This window comes from Brienomyrus brachyistius, unplaced genomic scaffold, assembly GCF_023856365.1.
Source record: "Brienomyrus brachyistius isolate T26 unplaced genomic scaffold, BBRACH_0.4 scaffold63, whole genome shotgun sequence".
Classification (NCBI taxonomy): domain Eukaryota; kingdom Metazoa; phylum Chordata; class Actinopteri; order Osteoglossiformes; family Mormyridae; genus Brienomyrus; species Brienomyrus brachyistius.
In genome coordinates, this window is record NW_026042338.1 from 1,403,896 (window position 1) to 1,421,089 (window position 17,194).

At 43.7% G+C, this 17,194-nt stretch overlaps 1 long non-coding RNA gene across 1 annotated transcript; it reads right to left on the reverse strand.

The window, feature by feature from the left end:
- Positions 1 to 7: 7 nt before the first annotated feature.
- Positions 8 to 16,731, reverse strand: LOC125725251 (uncharacterized). The gene is made up of 3 exons (XR_007387388.1): positions 16,579 to 16,731; positions 13,925 to 13,955; positions 8 to 563 (listed from the first exon to the last, which is right to left on the reverse strand). It is a non-coding gene; the product is annotated as an uncharacterized LOC125725251 (long non-coding RNA).
- Between the last annotated feature and the right edge of the window lie 463 nt (positions 16,732 to 17,194).

Below are 17,194 nucleotides of genomic sequence, written 5' to 3' on the forward strand. Positions count from 1 at the left end.
GGAATACTTATGGAGAGTAGACCATTTATATATAGCTTGTCCCAATGTATAAATTAGAACATTGCACCTCCTTTTCATTGAAGCTGTCTGTGATCATCTCTTGTGTATCACTCTGCTTCCCTTTTGCAAGAAGAAATAATTTCCCATCACTTCAGAACTATGTCTCTGGGTAAAATTTTTGTGACAATGGGCTCAAACTAAATTTCATACAAGGGATTCAGTACTGTCCTAAATGAGGACAACAAAGAGCAACGAGTAACAAACTGCAAATAAACATAGCAGATGTGGAACAAACACTGACCAGAATGGTGGACAGCTGTATAAGGTAGTCTTTCATGTGAAATGAAGACTCGCATAATCACATTAACTTCAAGGTCAGGCTTGTTCCTACAAATCCTACGTCAGCTTGGCTTGTTATGTTGCCACGGAAGATAGAGTTGATGGAGTTGAAGAAGCTTGATTTTCCAGCTGTAATCTGACCAATGAGAAGAATCCGAGCCTGAGGCACTGAATCAATAAGGGGCTTGTAATCCTGTATGTATTTCACAAGGTCCTTTCTTGTGCTATAGGAATGGAAATGGGAATTAATCAAAATTTATAAGAAACACAAATAGTCCTTCCTATATCTAATATACAACAGTTAGTTTCGACCAAGAAATCTGATTTGACAAAATGTTTTTTATGAGTGCTGTTAGAGTATAACCACACTTGGACATTTCACATCAGATGTATCATTCCGCTTTACAGGTGTATCTAAAAACCATTAAGCAATAACATATGAGAAGGAATGTGGTTGTACTCCAATATATCATCGCTGTGATTCGGTCATGCAGCCGAGTGCTGAAGATAATCACAGCCGTCATATAATGTAGTACTAACACACAACTTTGAGTATGATATTGCTTTTATACAACATTCCAAGTGGCATTTGTAGGTTAACACCAATAAGCCATAACGAATAATACTTGCTTGATTATTTATTTAAACCATGGAGTGTTTATCCTGGATCATTTGAAACAATAAGACATGCTGCATGGAAATATAAAATGCATTCAGGCCGGCTTTGTTGTGACTCAAGACAATTCCTGAAAATAAGCCTACTGGATCCTCATGGAACGCAACTCTGGTGCTGGAATCATCTTCAGAGATGTTTGTATTAGAATATAGGTCCAAACTTTTTATGGCATGTGGAATCATAAACCTGAATGCTTTTTCGATGCATCAGCTTATGTCCATGAAGTATGGCGTACTGTTTCAAGTGATTGGTTTCAAAACAGAAAATATTACTCAGAAAAACAGGATGGTTATCTCATTATTTCAGAAAAACTGAAAATTTTACTTATAAAAACAGGGTTCTTATGTCCTTATTTTGGAAAAACAGATCTTTTTTTCCAAGAATAATGTAATATGCTTCCAGAACTAAAACTTTAAATCTCATTAAGATTTTTTTGCACATTTACAAATCTCATTACACACACAAATGTACTCTCCACACGCATTTGCAAATAATTTTGCTACAATAATAGCCATACTCATGGGCCCACTGGTGAAATCACTACCAGCCATGGGATTACAACTAGTGAACGTTTTATCATGGGTGCAGAGACCTAACCTGCAGTGCCACACACCACCATATGCAGGCTGTATGTGTGTCTGGGTGTGTTTGATAGCAGAAGGTTTACAGTATTTTACTCATGAATATTTTAAAAATACAGGTATATAATAATAATAATAATAATAATAATACATTTTATTTATAAGCGCCTTCCTGGACACTCAAGGACACTGTACAGTGAATGCAAAAAAACAATATAAATCATAAAACCATAAAATACAAAAAAATACAAGAATATAAAATATAGGTTAAATTAGACAAAGCAGAGAGAGAAAGCCAGCTTGAACAGATGGGTTTTAAGTTTCGATTTGAAGAGTGGAAGTGAGTCAGTGTTTCTGAGCTGTGATGGTAATGAGTTCCAGAGGCGAGGAGCTGAGCGACTGAAAGCTCTGCTCCCCATGGTGGGAAGACGGGCGAGGGGGACAGTGAAATGGATGGAGGATGAGGATCTGAGGGTGCGAGGGGGAGTGGCAATTTGTAGGAGGTCGGACAGATATGGAGGAGCAAGGTTGTGGATGGCCTTAAATGTTAACAGCAAGATGTTAAAGTTAATACGGAACTCAACTGGCAGCCAGTGAAGCTGCTGCAGAACGGGAGTGATGTGGTGGATGGAGGAGGTTCGGGTGATAATACGGGCAGCTGAACCAATTGAAGCTTATGAAGGGATTTCTTAGAGAGACCAAAGAGGAGAGAGTTGCAGTAATCTAAGTGAGTAGTAACAAGACTGTTAACAAGAATAGCAGTGGTATGTGGAGTAAGGGAAGGACGTAGATGATTAATATTACGTAGGTATTATACTAGGAAATATGAGTGATGTTATTGATATGAGACTGGAAGGATAAGGTACTGTCGAGGATGACATCCAATTTATTTAATTTGAGAAAGTTTAAAGAGAACCAGGACTTAATTTCTGCTAAACAATCAATGAGGGAGGAAGGTAAAATGGAAGAGTTGGGTTTGCTACTGAAGTAGAGCTGGGTGTCATCTGCATAACAGTGGAAATTGATATTGTACTTGTGAAAGATTTTGCCTAGAGGAAGGAGGTAGATAATGAAGAGGAGGGGCCTCAGGACAGAGCCCTGGGGCACACCTGAAGTGACAGTGGAGGGCTGAGATGTGAAAGATTTTGCCTAGGGGAAGGAGGTAGATAATGAAGAGGAGGGGCCTCAGGACAGAGCCCTGGGGCACACCTGAAGTGACAGTGGAGGGCTGAGATGTGAAAGATTTGAGCTGAATGAACTGAGTGCGGCCAGAGAGGTAAGATTTGATCCAGTGTAATGGAGTGTTTCTGATACCAATGGAAGATAATCTATTTACAAGGGTGTTGTGACAAATAGTATCAAAGGCTGCACTCAGGTCAAGAAGAATGAGAATAGTTAGTAAACCAGAGTCAGCAGCCATAAGTAGGTCGTTAGTGATTTTTATAAGTGCAGTTTCTGTGCTATGAAGAGGGCAAAAACCAGACTGGAACTGTTCATACAAATTATTGTGAGATAAGTGGGAATGAAGTTGAATAGCTACTGTTTTTTCAAGAATTTTAGAGATAAAAGGTAAGTTAGAAATTGAACGGAAGTTACTGAAGTCAGTAGGCTCAGCACCAGGTCGTCAGTATCGTAGTTATAACAGAAGTTTTGAACGATGGAGGAACAGTTCCAGTGGTGAGAGAAGAGTAAATGAGAGACTAAATGAGGGGAACCAGAGAAGGGAGACAGGCCTTAACCAAATCTGAGGGCAGAGGGTCTAACTGACAGGTGGGTGACTTGAAATTTCTGAAAGGGTGGGAAGCTGAAAGGATGAAAATGTCAGAGTAGGGGAGTGGAGCTCAAATGAGTTCAAATGAGGTTGATCCAAGGTCCCAATGGATCCTCTGTATTTTTTCATTAAAGAAGGACATAAGGGAATTACAGCGATTAGCTGAATAAAGATGGGATGGTAGAAAATCTGGGGGTTGGATAATATTGTTGAGTATCGAAAACAATGCCTTAGTATTACCCTTATCGGATGAAATTATATGGGAATAATAGTTGGATTTGGTTTAAGCATTTGAATCCCTGTAGTATGATATATGGTCTTTGAACATCTCTTTGTGAACAGTGAGTCCAGTCTTTCTGTAAAGCCTCTCTAGTTGGCAACCTTTGGCTTTCAAAAGCCGAAGTTCAGATGTAAACCAGGGAGCAGAAATACAAAAAGAGATAGATCTGGTTTTTAATGGGGCAACAGAGTTAAGAATGTCGTGAAGCCCAGAGTTATAATAGGAAACTAACTCTTCTGGGGTGGATATATTGGGAATGTCCATAAGGGAGTTAATGCTAGAAAAAAGTAAATCCATGCCATTCTCCTACATAGGCTTGAACATACTGTAGGCATAAGGGGAGTGACACTCTCTTGGTTTAAATCTTACCTGTCAGATCGCTATCAGTATGTGAATCTAAATAGTGATTCCTCAGAACATGTCATGGTCAGATACGGAGTGTCACAAGGTTCAGTTCTAACTCCCCTACTATTTTCACTATGTTACCCTTAGGCTTAGTTATTCGTAAGCATGGAATTAGCTTTCATTGCTTTGCAGATGATATACAATTATATATATCAGCCAAACTAGAAGATAGACAGCAACTTCAGAGAATGGAAGAATGTTTAATGCATATCAAAAAGTGGATCTCAGACAACTTCCTCCAGCTGAACTTAGACAAGACTGAGGTTCTTCTTATTGGCACTAAAGCCACCAGAAGTAAACTATCGGACATCACAGTCAATCTGGATGGACTACCTATTACACCAAGTACTGTTGTTAAAAACCTTGGTGTTATTCTAGACTCTGATCTTTTGTTCGATGTACATGCTTCTAACATTAGCCGTACCGCCTACTTTCACCTACGTTATATTGCCAAGTTAAGAAACACGCTCTCCTTTCAAGGTGCAGAGAAATTGGTTCATGTGTTTATTACCTCCAGGCTCGATTACTTTAATGTCTTATTCTCCGGCTGTCCAAAGAGGTCATTAAATAAACTCCAGCTAGTCCAGAATGCAGCAACCAGAGTCCTCACCAAAACTAAAAAATGTGATCATATTACCCCAAATTTATCTTCACTGCACTGGCTGCCAGTTAGATTTCGTGTTAATTACAAAATACTGCTCTTAACCTAGCTTTAAATGGTCTTGCACTGCTGTATGTGAGTGACCTCATTTGCAACTACATTCTGAATCGTACGCTTAGATCACAAGATGCAGGTCTTCTATCCATACCCAGAATAAAGAACTTTACTTTTGGGGGAAGAGCATTTGCTCATAAAGCACCACAGCTATGGAATAAACTTCCTATTAGTGTTCGGAACTCAGACACAATCTCTGCATTTAAGTCAAGGCTTAAGACGTACCTCTTTAGCCAGTCTTTTGAATAGTTAAATCCCCTTTTCTAAGGTGAAGGGAAATCTGGAGATTCATAGTCATTTGATATTAAAGGTGAAAGGGGGGATTGGTGCTGTCGTCCTGCCACTCTCGCCGATCACTTAAGCTGTGGACGGCGGGTTGGCTTGACGCCAAAACCCCTGGAAACCCTCATGTCTGTGCTTCCTTCCAGGTCTCTCTTTTAGCCAGGCTGCCATAGTTACTCTAGTCCTGCCGGAGGTTAGGTTAGGTGTAGGGCAATAACTCTTCTCCATCTTCTCTTTTACTGAGCTGATACCGAGCCGACTCTACACCATGTGATCCCGCACCTGGACTCCTGGAGAGAACAACATGAAACCAACTGGGACTTCATAACTATATGAACTCTAATGAATCTCAGTATAAATGCAGTTCCATGCTCCCCGGTGGCCCAGAGGAGGATGGGGTCTCCTTCCGAGCCTAGGTTCCTCTCAAGGTTTCTTCCTGCTAGAGGGAGTTTTTCCTTGCCACTGTCGTCTCAGGTTTGCTTGGTGGGGTTCTGGCCGGTTAAATGTAGTACTAAGTTAAGTGCTTCGTGACAATGACTGTTGTTAAAAGCACTATATAAATAAAATTGAATGGATGAATTGAATCTTGTAAAAGGATTATTATTATTGTCCATGTGTATATTAAAATCCCCCAAAAACTATTATATTATTATATTTGATGATAATGTAGATAAGTGAGTTATAAAAATAGCAAAGTCATTTAAAAAGTCAGCATTTGATTTAGGGGGATGGTAAACAGTTGCAGTGATGGTAGGAGTAGGTCCAGACACTTGGCATACAGTGGATTCAAAAGAGCCGAATGCCTGAACAGACACCGGCGAGACTCTCCATTTCTCATGCTAAATTATCGTGAGACCTCCTCCACGGCCGGAGCCACGGGGTTCAGAGATGTAAGCAAACCCCACAGGAGTAGATTCATTAAGCTGAGAAAAGTCATCAGGCAGTTGGCATGTTTCAGTTAGACACAACTGAGTGTCGATCAAGAGCTACTGGATGAGATGTCCCTTGCTCTTAAGTGAGTGGATGTTTAACAGACCGAAGTTGACAGTTGAAGTTTCACGTAGAGTAGAAGTGTCAGTCGACCGAGCTTGGCTTGCTAGCACACTGTGGTCGACAGTCCTGCTGGAGTTATGTGGAGGATGACGGGAGCTGGATTAGATGGAGTTTATTGTTTTCGAGGTGTCAGTCTGGAAACCCCGGCGGGACCCACAGTGAATGTATTTCCGGCGAGGGCAGAAAGCGATGTCCGGATAAAGCTGCAGAATAGTCAGTAAATGCTCAGACAGGTGGAAACGCAGTTGGAGGAGCTCAGCCGCTGAATACTGGAGCAGACCCGTCGCAGCTTGGAAAACAAGCGACAGTGGAGTCCAGATAAACACAAACCAAGCAAAAATGCAACTGATCCACATTGTGGGCAACAGTGCTAACCACTGCACCACCATGCCGCCCCCCAGTTCTACCAATGTACAAATTTTCAAGAAGTGGTAGTACCAGGGGTGCTGCTAGAGAAAGCATATAATTTCAGCTGCTCAACACAGACCAATCCAATTATGTTTGAAGATTTTCAGGGCCCCTGTCAGTCAGGGGCACTTGGAAATCCACCCCTCCAAGGCACCCCTGGCCGGTATGGAGAGGACCAGTCTGCTTCTGTTACTTCTTCAGGTGAATTTTGCCAAGCTTTCTGGCACATATTAGTTGAATGATATTTTTTATTTTATTTACAGCAACATGTTCTTTCTTTGGGCTACTTACAATATATTACTACCAACCCCAATGGTTTGAGAAAATCGTAAACTTACATTTCTAAACTCACAGGCCTCATACACCATCATTCAGCTGAACTTTTCACAAAAAGACTAAAAGTGAACAAGTCATAATACTACTTCATAAATATAAATGTATTAAAAAAGACAGGTATCTGTCGCCTTATGTCTGATCGAGTAGCGACTGATTGCATTTACGTCCAAGGTTCATAGTAAATTATATACAGCAATCGAAAGACGACTAAATGAGGATGTAGCAGGATGTTAATGGATGTATCACTTTTTATTATAAACTGTTATGATTTTATATTTACATTATTATTTGCTGTAGAGTACTGGGTGTGTATTATAGTACAGTAGCTACTGTCCTGGGTTTGACGTTAAACTGCATCCGGACCTGCGAGTGGATCTTCAACTTGCAGGGAAAAATTTTCGGAGGTTGGTGGTGGGACTGACACTCCAGTCATCATAAAACACTTCACAGCAGCTCAGTCTAAACAGACACGACACCCTTCTGCTCTGCACAGGCGTAGCTCCGCTGCAGCCGCCCACAGGTAGACTGCATGTATCATAAAGTGGATGGGGGAGCAAAGCCCTCGTGAGCCTCATCCCCGGGCGAGTCGAAACCTTCGGAGAGCTAATAGTGTCAGGCCTGTTGGGGATTGGGGCTGGTGTGGTGCTGGGGCGTCACCTGCTGCATGACAGTACTTGGGTCCCAATTTGAGGCGGCCCACCCGGGTAGGTATGTAGAACGTCTTCTCAGGTAGCAAAATGTACTAGATAATTAAAATTCATAGATAAATTGCAACCCCACATACAAATTAGATTTAAGTAGACTGAACATGAGTGCTATTGAATTCATTTAAAATAATTAATCCCAGTCTTCTAAAATTTGTTCAGTTTATATAACATAAAATTGAACTTTGAACTCAAAATGTACATCCATTCTTAGATAATTTAACTTTGTGTACGTACATCCAACAATATATTTTTAGTGTAGGTAGGTAGATAGGTGGAGAGGATGAAATAAATATTAATTAGAAATCACAAATAATTATTAATTAATATATTTATATAATGTAAGATTCCACGACCTTTTATTTAATACATACAACAAACATTACGTAAGACCAGAAGGTAATTATTAAATTTCCTTATATTTAACATGTTATTTGTAAGGCTGGGTGAACTATGATACTGGCAAATATGGGTAGAGTCTGGCCTGGATCTAGTGATCTTTAACTGTTTTGGATCCGTCCTGCTGTGCAAGTGGACTCCGATCCAGACCAGTTATGCGGATCTGTTCCAGATCCTCCTGCCGGATCCGGCACCGAATCATTTCACTGTCTGGGTTGTCTCTCTGGCAAGATGTCCATCTTTCTCTACTGTCGGGGAAGCATCGTAAAGTCCACATTTCGGTGGTGGCACTCTGATGTATGCAGACCAGGAAGTGGCCAGATCTCTGTACGTGCGGATACCTGCTGTTGGTCTGGTCATTCTGAATGCTGCCATACTCAGGGTGTTGCTATTGCTAACGGCTCTTCCCTATGGTGTCTGACGTCACTCCTTTCAAGGAGCGTATCATGAGACTCAGGCTAAGGCCCTCCTTGGGTGTCTTATCTGTTGTCTCAGTGTTTGCTCTGACTGCGGTGAGTGATGTCTTGTTGAGGGGGACATTTTACTCACAGCTTTGCTCGGTGGTTGATGGGTGAAATCTACAGGTTTGTCATATATTTTTGTTATATTTGTGTCCAAAAAAGCGGCTTGCATACACAGATGCTGCTCATTGGGTTAAAATTGACCTGATAGTGTGTATGTATTGTTTCATAATATAGCATTGCCTCAATAGCAATGTAACAAGTAAGCTAGATGCTATAGATGTTTGCAGGACGATTTGTGTCAGTCGATATGCCTTGTCAATGTCGTAGCAGCTGCGTTACATCCATCCATCCATTATCTCCCGCTTAATCCGATGTTGGGTCGCGGGACAGCAGTCTCAGTAGGGAGGCCCAGACTTCCCTCTTCCCAGCCATTTCATCCAGCTCCTCTGGGCGGATCCCAAGGCGTTCCCAGGCCAGCCGAGAGACATAGTCCCTCCAGCGTGTCCTGGGCCTTCCCCGGGGCCTCCTCCCAGTGGGACATGCCCGGAACATCTTACCAGGAAGCATCCTAATTAGATGCCCGAGCCACCTCAACTGGCTCCTCTCAATGAGGAGCAGTGGCTCTACTCTGAGTCCCTCCCGAATGACTGAGCTCCTCACCCTATCTCTAAGGGAGAGCCCAGCCACCCTGCGGAGGAAACCCATTTCAGCCACTTGCACCCGCGATCTCGTTCTTTCGGTCACTACCCACAGCTCGTGACCATAGGTGAGGGTAGGAACGTAAATCGACTGTTAAATCAAGAGCTTTGCCTTTTGGCTCAGCTCCTTCTTCACCATGACAGACCGATGCAGAGCCCGCATCACTGCTGACGCCGCACCGATCCATCTTTGGATCTCCCACTCCATCCTTCCCTCACTTGTGAACAAGACCCCGAGATACTTAAATTCCTCCACTTGGGGAAGGACCCCCTCCCTGACCCGGAGAGAGCACTCCACCCTTTTCCGGCTGAGGACCATGGTCTCGGATTTGGAGGTGCTGATTCTCATCCCAGCTGCTTCACACTTGGCTGCGAACTGCTCTAGTGAGACCCAAAGGTCACGGTCTGATGAAGCCAACAGAACCACATCATCTGCAAAAAGCAGAGACCTAATCCTGAGGTCATGCTCATCATTGAACTGCGGCCTAGGGTGTCCTGGTGCCAAGTGCATATATGGACACCCTTATGCCTGAACATGGTGTTCATTATGGACAATCCGTGACGAGCACAGAAGTCCAATAACAAAGCACCGCTCGGGTTCAGATTGGGGGGGCCATTCCTCCCAATCACGCCCCTCCAGTTCTCACTGTCATTGACCACGTGAGCATTGAAGTCCCCCAGCAGAACAAGAGAGTCCCCAGGAGGAGCGCTCTCCAACACCCCTTCCAAGGACTCCAAAAAGGGTGGGTATTCTGAACTGCTGTTTGGCGCATAAGCGCAAACAACAGTCAGGACCCGTCCCCCCACCCAAAGGCAAAGGGAGGCTACCCTCTCGTCCACTGCTACATTTGTGGTGAATATACGCTTGCTCCTTAAAGATGCTCAATGACTGCTCTTGTGAATAAAGCATATAATCTGTGCTTCGGCTGTAAAATCGGTGATCAAGACAAGGAATGACCGCCTCACATTTGTTGTGTGACATGTGTTGTCTGTCTGAGAGCCTGGCTCAGAGGCACTCGAAAGACAATGTTGTTTGCTGTCCCGATGATATGGCGAGAGCAGAAAGACCAGGTAACAGACTGTTACTTCTGTTTGACCAATGTGTCTGGTTTCTCTGCCAAAAACATGAAGCCAATTGAATACCCTAATCTGCCTTCAGGAATGAGACCTGTGCCACATGACCACAGTCTTCCAATTCCGAAACCACCAGAGGAATGGATCTTAGATAAGCCAGATGAAGAAACTGCAATGCAGGAACTGGCAGGGACAATGATCCGGATTTTGAACCGTACTCATCAGGCGATCCACATCTCATAACACAGTCGGAATTAAATGACCTGGTCAGAGATTTGAATCTGTCAAAAGCAAAGCCGAATTGTTGGGTTCGGGACTGCGGGAATGCTGTCACCAGATACAAATATTTCTGCTGACTACTATTTAACACTGCAATGTGATGCACCTGACATTGAATACAAATGAAAATCAAGAGCAATACATATCTAACTATGGTAAACACAATAGCATATGTGAAACATAAATGCGATTAAATACATTATTGCCAGTAAACAGTTAACTGTCTATTTCCTATGTGAAACAACAAAACCAAAACTATATTTGTGCATGCCCTCCAGGTACCTGTTACAATCAGCAAAAACTTTTCAGGAAGAAAAACTTAAAAAAAAATTGTTGTGCAGTGTAATCAATCTTAAGTAATAGATAAACTATTTAGCATAACAAAACTTTTGGGAAAGCCACCCCAGTTCAGTATACAATTATTTATTTCCATATGCTATTTATTATTTTTTTTCTTCTTGAAATATCAGAATACTGTAGCATCATTTATGAAAGTTCCCCCAGAACAAAGACAAAATTGGATGGGCCCAGTTTCCTGAAACCTTCTTAACTGTCAGATTCAGCCCCTGTTGTCTCAGTCTTTTGTGTCCCTTCCCCGTTTGGCCAGCCGGCATCGCTGGCCATCCTGTCCCTCTTGTCAGTCTTTGTCTCCCTTGTTTTCTGTCAGCCGCATGGCTCAACATGTTGAGCATGTGACTACTTGCAAATCCCTTTGTCATGTGTTCAAATCCTGCTTCCTCTGTGTTTGTATTTCACTCCCTAGTGTTTCATTTGTGTGAGTTTTTCTAGTTCCTGTGTCTGGTGATTTTGTAGTTGGTTTTGCTTTCGTTCCTTGTGCCCCTGCTTGTGTTCCTACCTGCCTAATTCCCCAGTGTTAGATTCTGTTTCCCTGTTCCTTGCTTAGTTTTTAGTTTCCCTGTTTTAGTTCCTTTGAGTTAATTAGTTTTCATTTGTTTTCTCAGTCTGTTAATTAGCCTAATCTGTCCAGTGTTAGTCTCGTTACCCCTTAGTATTTTAGTCCCTTAATGCTACGTCGTTCATAAGTTCTACCTTAATTCTCTTACAGCTCCACTGTGTTTCCCGAAACATTTTTAATTAAGTATATCTTCCGTGAAGATGGTCTGAGTCTCTCTTAGTCTCTTATCACTGTTATTGACTCATATTGCTCATTTAAAATAAGACTGAAATCATTAAGGGTACAGTTTCATAACCAAACATCACTTAATTAAAAAATGACTGGTCTATATGGTAACATTACTTTGTCTGATACATAACTACAATCTTCATTAGATTTCATACTTGCGCTCTTTAGAGTCTTTGTAAGATGCTAAGAGTCACCGATATCAAGAAAGTGGGCCCTGGTCTTTGGCATAAAAATTCTGGGCTGAAAATTAGTCCCACTCCGTGTCTGTATATCTTTGTGAACAACCTCACTTTTTCCAAATGGCCCACAAAAGCTGCCTCTTTACAGACAATTGTGAAAGTGAATTTAGGAGTTAATAGGTTTTTTTTACATCAGAATTTTTTAATCAAACAGATTACTGTGGCCACACCACAGCAAATATTGCAACAAATCTCATTTTAGAGTTGTCATACAGTCGTTGACTTAAAACGCTGTGCTATGAACATGAAGGCATATACACATTATCTTATAAACTGCCTTAAAGTAAAACACTTGACAAGTGGATTCTCCTGTTTTTGTATCTGGTATATTAAAATGAACTCTTTTTACTTTCTTTTTACAAAGGAACAATATAAGTGTCACGCCCAGCTCGTCCGATCCTCGTGTGTGCCACGCCCCCTGATCATCCACGTGTGCTTCCCCGATCATGCCCAGCTGTTTCCTGTTATTTTCGGCTTGTCTTGTGTATTTAGTCCGCGTCTGAGTCCTTCTTCCCCAGACTTGTCATTAATGTTAGTTGATGTTAGTTGATGTTAGTTGATGTCAGTTTGTCACCGTCTGCCCTGGCTCTCCCGTTCCCAAATAAACCCACGTTTTCCCGAAGATCCTGCCTGCCTGCCTGCCTGGTCTTTTCCCGCTTCCTGCTCGCCCGTCCAATCCCCAAACCTAACAATAGGTACAGTGGATATTTAATAGTTAAAGAATTTCTAGAATTGAGCCTACATTATAATATTGATACAGCTGCTGAAATCTTTCTTCACATTTATGAGTTCCCTAGGAAGATCCCCTGAGAAGGTCGGTTACTGTTCATTCTAGCCAAAGGTGTTTCAATACACATTGTTGACTAGGACTTTTCACAAACCCAGTAAATTAACTATTTATGGAGTTTTTTTGCACGCTACTGAGATATATTCTATAGATATTTCAGTGTTTCCCCTACCATTATATTAGGGGGCGCCCCGCCCCCCCCCAACGGCGCCTCCCCGCCCCCCCCAACGGCGCCTCCCCGCACCCCCCAACGGCGCCTCCCCGCCCCCCCCAACGGCGCCTCCCGCCCCCCTTGAAGGTCAAGTTAATTTTATTTTTTTTTCTATACACTGCCAGATCACAACAGAAGTCATTTAAGGTTACCTTTCCTATAGAACAGGCCTATGCATTGTCACACACAGATGAGCACACTCTCTGGACCTGAATTACCCAACTCTGGTAATAATACACAGAGAATTAAGAAAGGATAGGAGGAAGGGAGGCTGCAGCTTTCCGATGGCTAAAATGACCTGCTCATCTTCTATCTCAGACTTGTGAAATGCGAAATGCTATTTGTTAGACGCGGCGCTTTTGTTTCATTTGCGGGATACTTTGAGCCCCTTTTTGAATAGAGAGCTCCATCTAGTGGGGACAGAAAAAATAGCAAAATGGTCCGAAAGCGTCATTTTGTCCATCACTACGGTTTGGCACGTACGTGTTCAAGTTCTGAAGATAAAGTATAGCCAGACGTCTCTGACTTCTCATATCAAGAGGCTCTAGAAATGTTCTTCCAGAAGCCCAGAAAGATACACTGCAGTGACAAAAGCTGCACACTTTGTGGGTAACTGTCATAAAAAGAAACGTTCTGATGTTTAGTTCAGTTGTTATATTGACTGCTGTCATTAAAAAAAACACATGAACCCCCCCCCCCCAAGCTGTATACCTAGGGAAAGCACTGTATTTGTCAGACATAATCACTTTTTTCAGTTCTTATAGATGATTGTGAAAGTGAAAGAAGTTCAAAAGCATTTTAGTCACACAGACAACAGTGATAAATGGTATAATATGAATACATTTGTGATTTACCAGTTATATAATTACTAGAATAAGTTCTTATATATTAATACAGAAATTGACATCTTCTGTACATCTGCATGAGTCTCCTGGGAATAACATGATTCGAGAACAAAAGTAACTAACAGTTAAAAATATATTAAAATATTTCCACAGACGGACAAAATGAACGAGTTATTAGGATTACTAGCCTACAGTTTATATGGTATATATGCCTTTTTCATTAAACAAACTCACCTTTTCCAAATGACCTTCGAAAGCTTCAGTTCTACAGACAATTGTAAAAATGAAAGTATGAGCTCACAGCGTTTTATATAGTCACACATATTGGTGGCCACACCACAGTTCATGAATATTGAATATTGCAGCAATTCTCATTTCCGGCTTGCCGTACAATTATTGACTTAAAATGCTGTACAACAGCCTAATGTAAACAGAAAAGCACTTACATGTCGTATAAATTGCTTAAAAGTGAAACAAATGTCAAATGGAATCTTCTTTTTGTAGTTGACATTTTAAAATAAACCGGTTTATGTTATGTAACCATAGTTAATGTACACATTATTCCACTGATTTTTGTTATATAGGACTGTTATACATTTTAATATAAAACTAATATATATATTAGTTTCATATTAAAACAGATCGTCCATCTGCTTCCCAGCCCCCCTCTTTTTATTCTCGTTGGCCCTGTCTAGCCTCCCCCACCTGCAACTTCAGCAAATGGGCTTGGAGCTCTTTAAGGTCACTCTCCTCCTTCCCTGCCTCGTCCTTGGCCCTCTGTCTAGCCTCCCCCACCTGTAACTATAGTAATTGGGTTTGGAGCTCTTTAAGGTCACTCTCCTCCTTCCCTGCCTCGTCCTTGGCCCTCTGTAGGTGGTGTATCACATGCCTATCCCACATGTGGGAGTCCGCACCTGGTAAGTCTGGGTTGTCGAGGATCGCAGCCCACACCCCCTCTGGAACCCCCTCCATTCTCGCTGCACCCCCTCCTGTCTGGGGTGACACCCGGTTCGCCGTCCAATCCTCCTTACACTTATCCAGGTATTCCCTAGGGTGCAGGGTTTTATCCCACGCCAGCTTTGGGACACCTGCTCCAGTTGGAGGAGGAAACATTTCTCTCATGGCATTTCCAATGCGCAGTACTACAGCTGTCAAGCTAACATCATCAGGATGCGTCAGTGTTCCTGCCCTCTCTTCCACCTCCAGCAATGAGTGTTTAGTCAGACATCTGGCTGCCACTGCCCGGAAATCTCCCAATGCCAACATCGTCCCCTGAGTGAGCTTGTCTAGCTTATCCATCCACTGTCCTCCTCCTTCTGCTGGGGGCGGCATTTTATCAGCCAGTGCCTGCACGTCTCCTATCGGGAAAGGTCTATATTTATCCTGCGTCTGGCCCGTCCCTCTTAGCAGAGGTAGTTGATGCTTTGGGGGCCTTGAGACCATGCAATGACACTCCCCCTCGCTCTCTCCCTCTTCATCGAGGGCAAAGCCCTGAGCCCTCACCCTTTCCTCTAAGCGTGAGGTTTCCCGTTGTAGTGCCGCCTCTATTTCAGCCATCCGCTCCTCTACCTGGTCTGCGAGGGCCCTACGAGCCCTGTCCTCTGGGTCGTCCTTCCATACCCCCGAAACGTGACCCCACATTTCCACCTTTTTACCCTCCTCTAGTTTCCCTGTGTTGGTCCCTGCCCGCTGACCGGGCGAATCTACTCCCCCTTGTTCCTCTAACTGCTCCCTCCTTACTCGAGCTGCAAACGCCACCTGGTCCTGTCTGCCTTCCGCCCCGCCGCTTTTTGCTTTTTCCTTTTCTCCTCCCTGCTTGCCTGTCTCTCCTTGGGTTCCCTACACTCTGTATCTACGTTCGAGTCCGCCTCCGATCTCCCACCTAATCCGGCGTCTGAGGGGGTTGAGGTCTCCCCCCCAGCCGGATGCCCCCCTTGTACATTTATCGCCCCGGACGTAACTGTGATCATAGGGCACATATGGGCAGGCGGGGCAGAAGGAGCGACCTTTTTACACGTATAGGCAGAGGGCCTGTCTCCCTCTCTCGGTTCCCCCTTCTCGGGTTCCGGCTGGCCCTCTCCTCTGCTCTGACCCTCACGATGTAAATGATCTGTTCCCTGCCAAAACAGGGCCAATTTCGCCCTCGGTCCCCGGGCCTCTAACCCAAAATAATTACCTCAGAATCCAGGGTCCCTGACCCCTGGGCCTCTAACCCAAAATAATTACCTCAGAATCCGGGGTCCCTGACCCCTGGGCCTCTAACCCAAAATAATTACCTCAGAATCCGGGATCCCTGACCCCTGGGCCTCTAACCCAAAATAATTACCTCAGAATCCGGGATCCCTGACCCCTGGTCCTCTAATCCAAAATAGTAAACTTCAGAATCCGTGGTCCCTGACCCCTGGGCCTTTAACCCAAAATAATAAACTTCAGAATCCGGGGTCCCTGACCCCTGGGTCTCTAACCCAAAATAATTACCTCAGAATCCGGGGTCCCTGACCCTGGGCCTCTGACCCAAAATAGTAAACTTCAGAATCCGTGGTCCCTGACCCCTGGGTCTCTAACCCAAAATAATTACCTCAGAATCCGGGGTCCCTGACCCTGGGCCTCTGACCCAACCTTTACCGGGACTCCCACCCGGTAACCTGAATTCCCCGGGACTCTAACCCAGCTCACTGGGACTCTAACCCAGTGCTTCTATTTGCTCGTCAGCGAATAGTGGGGCTGCCACACCAAGGACACCACAGTGGGACTCCAACCCAGCCTTAATATTCTTTTACCTACCCTCATTCGCCGCCTCAATGTACTGACGGCCCTGATGGACACTTCGGACTACTTTATTTAGTATAGCCATATATGCAGATTTTGATATAACAGGCTCTGCTTACCTTTTGTTAGTGGCGCCTGCAGCCTTCCGTGCCCATTCAGGTCTCGTCTGGTATTTGCCGAATGCCGACCTCTATCTCGATCCCGAGCCCCCAGATTGTTGGAGTTCGCCGTCTCCACCGGGTCCGTGGATGAGAAGATCACCCGGGGGCATTCTACAAGCAGCCCCCGCCCCTGGCCATACTTTTCCACTTTCAGGCAATTTCGTCTTATCTGCTGCAACATGTTGTTCTGTATGTTCCTAGTTATTGCGTCACCCCTATATCATTTGCCTAGCGACTGTCACCGCAGCCTGCGTGAATAGATTAACCTTGGTGTGCAGAGAGCCTCCCTATATGTCCTTAGTCCCCTGCAGATATCGCTCTCCACAGAGGTGTGTCAAGAAATCATTTTAATAAATTAAGCAAGATCATATATATTTATTATCATGTCATATACATGCACTGTTAATTGTAGCTATTTTGTTTGTCTGGTACAGAAAACATCTGTGTATTACATGCTGTTGATCTTTGAATAAAAATACATACATGTCATGCCCCGATCGTCCGCTCCTCCCGTGTGCCACGCCCCCTCGTTAGCCCCGTGTGGACTCCCCGTGCCCACCCGCTGTTTCCTGTT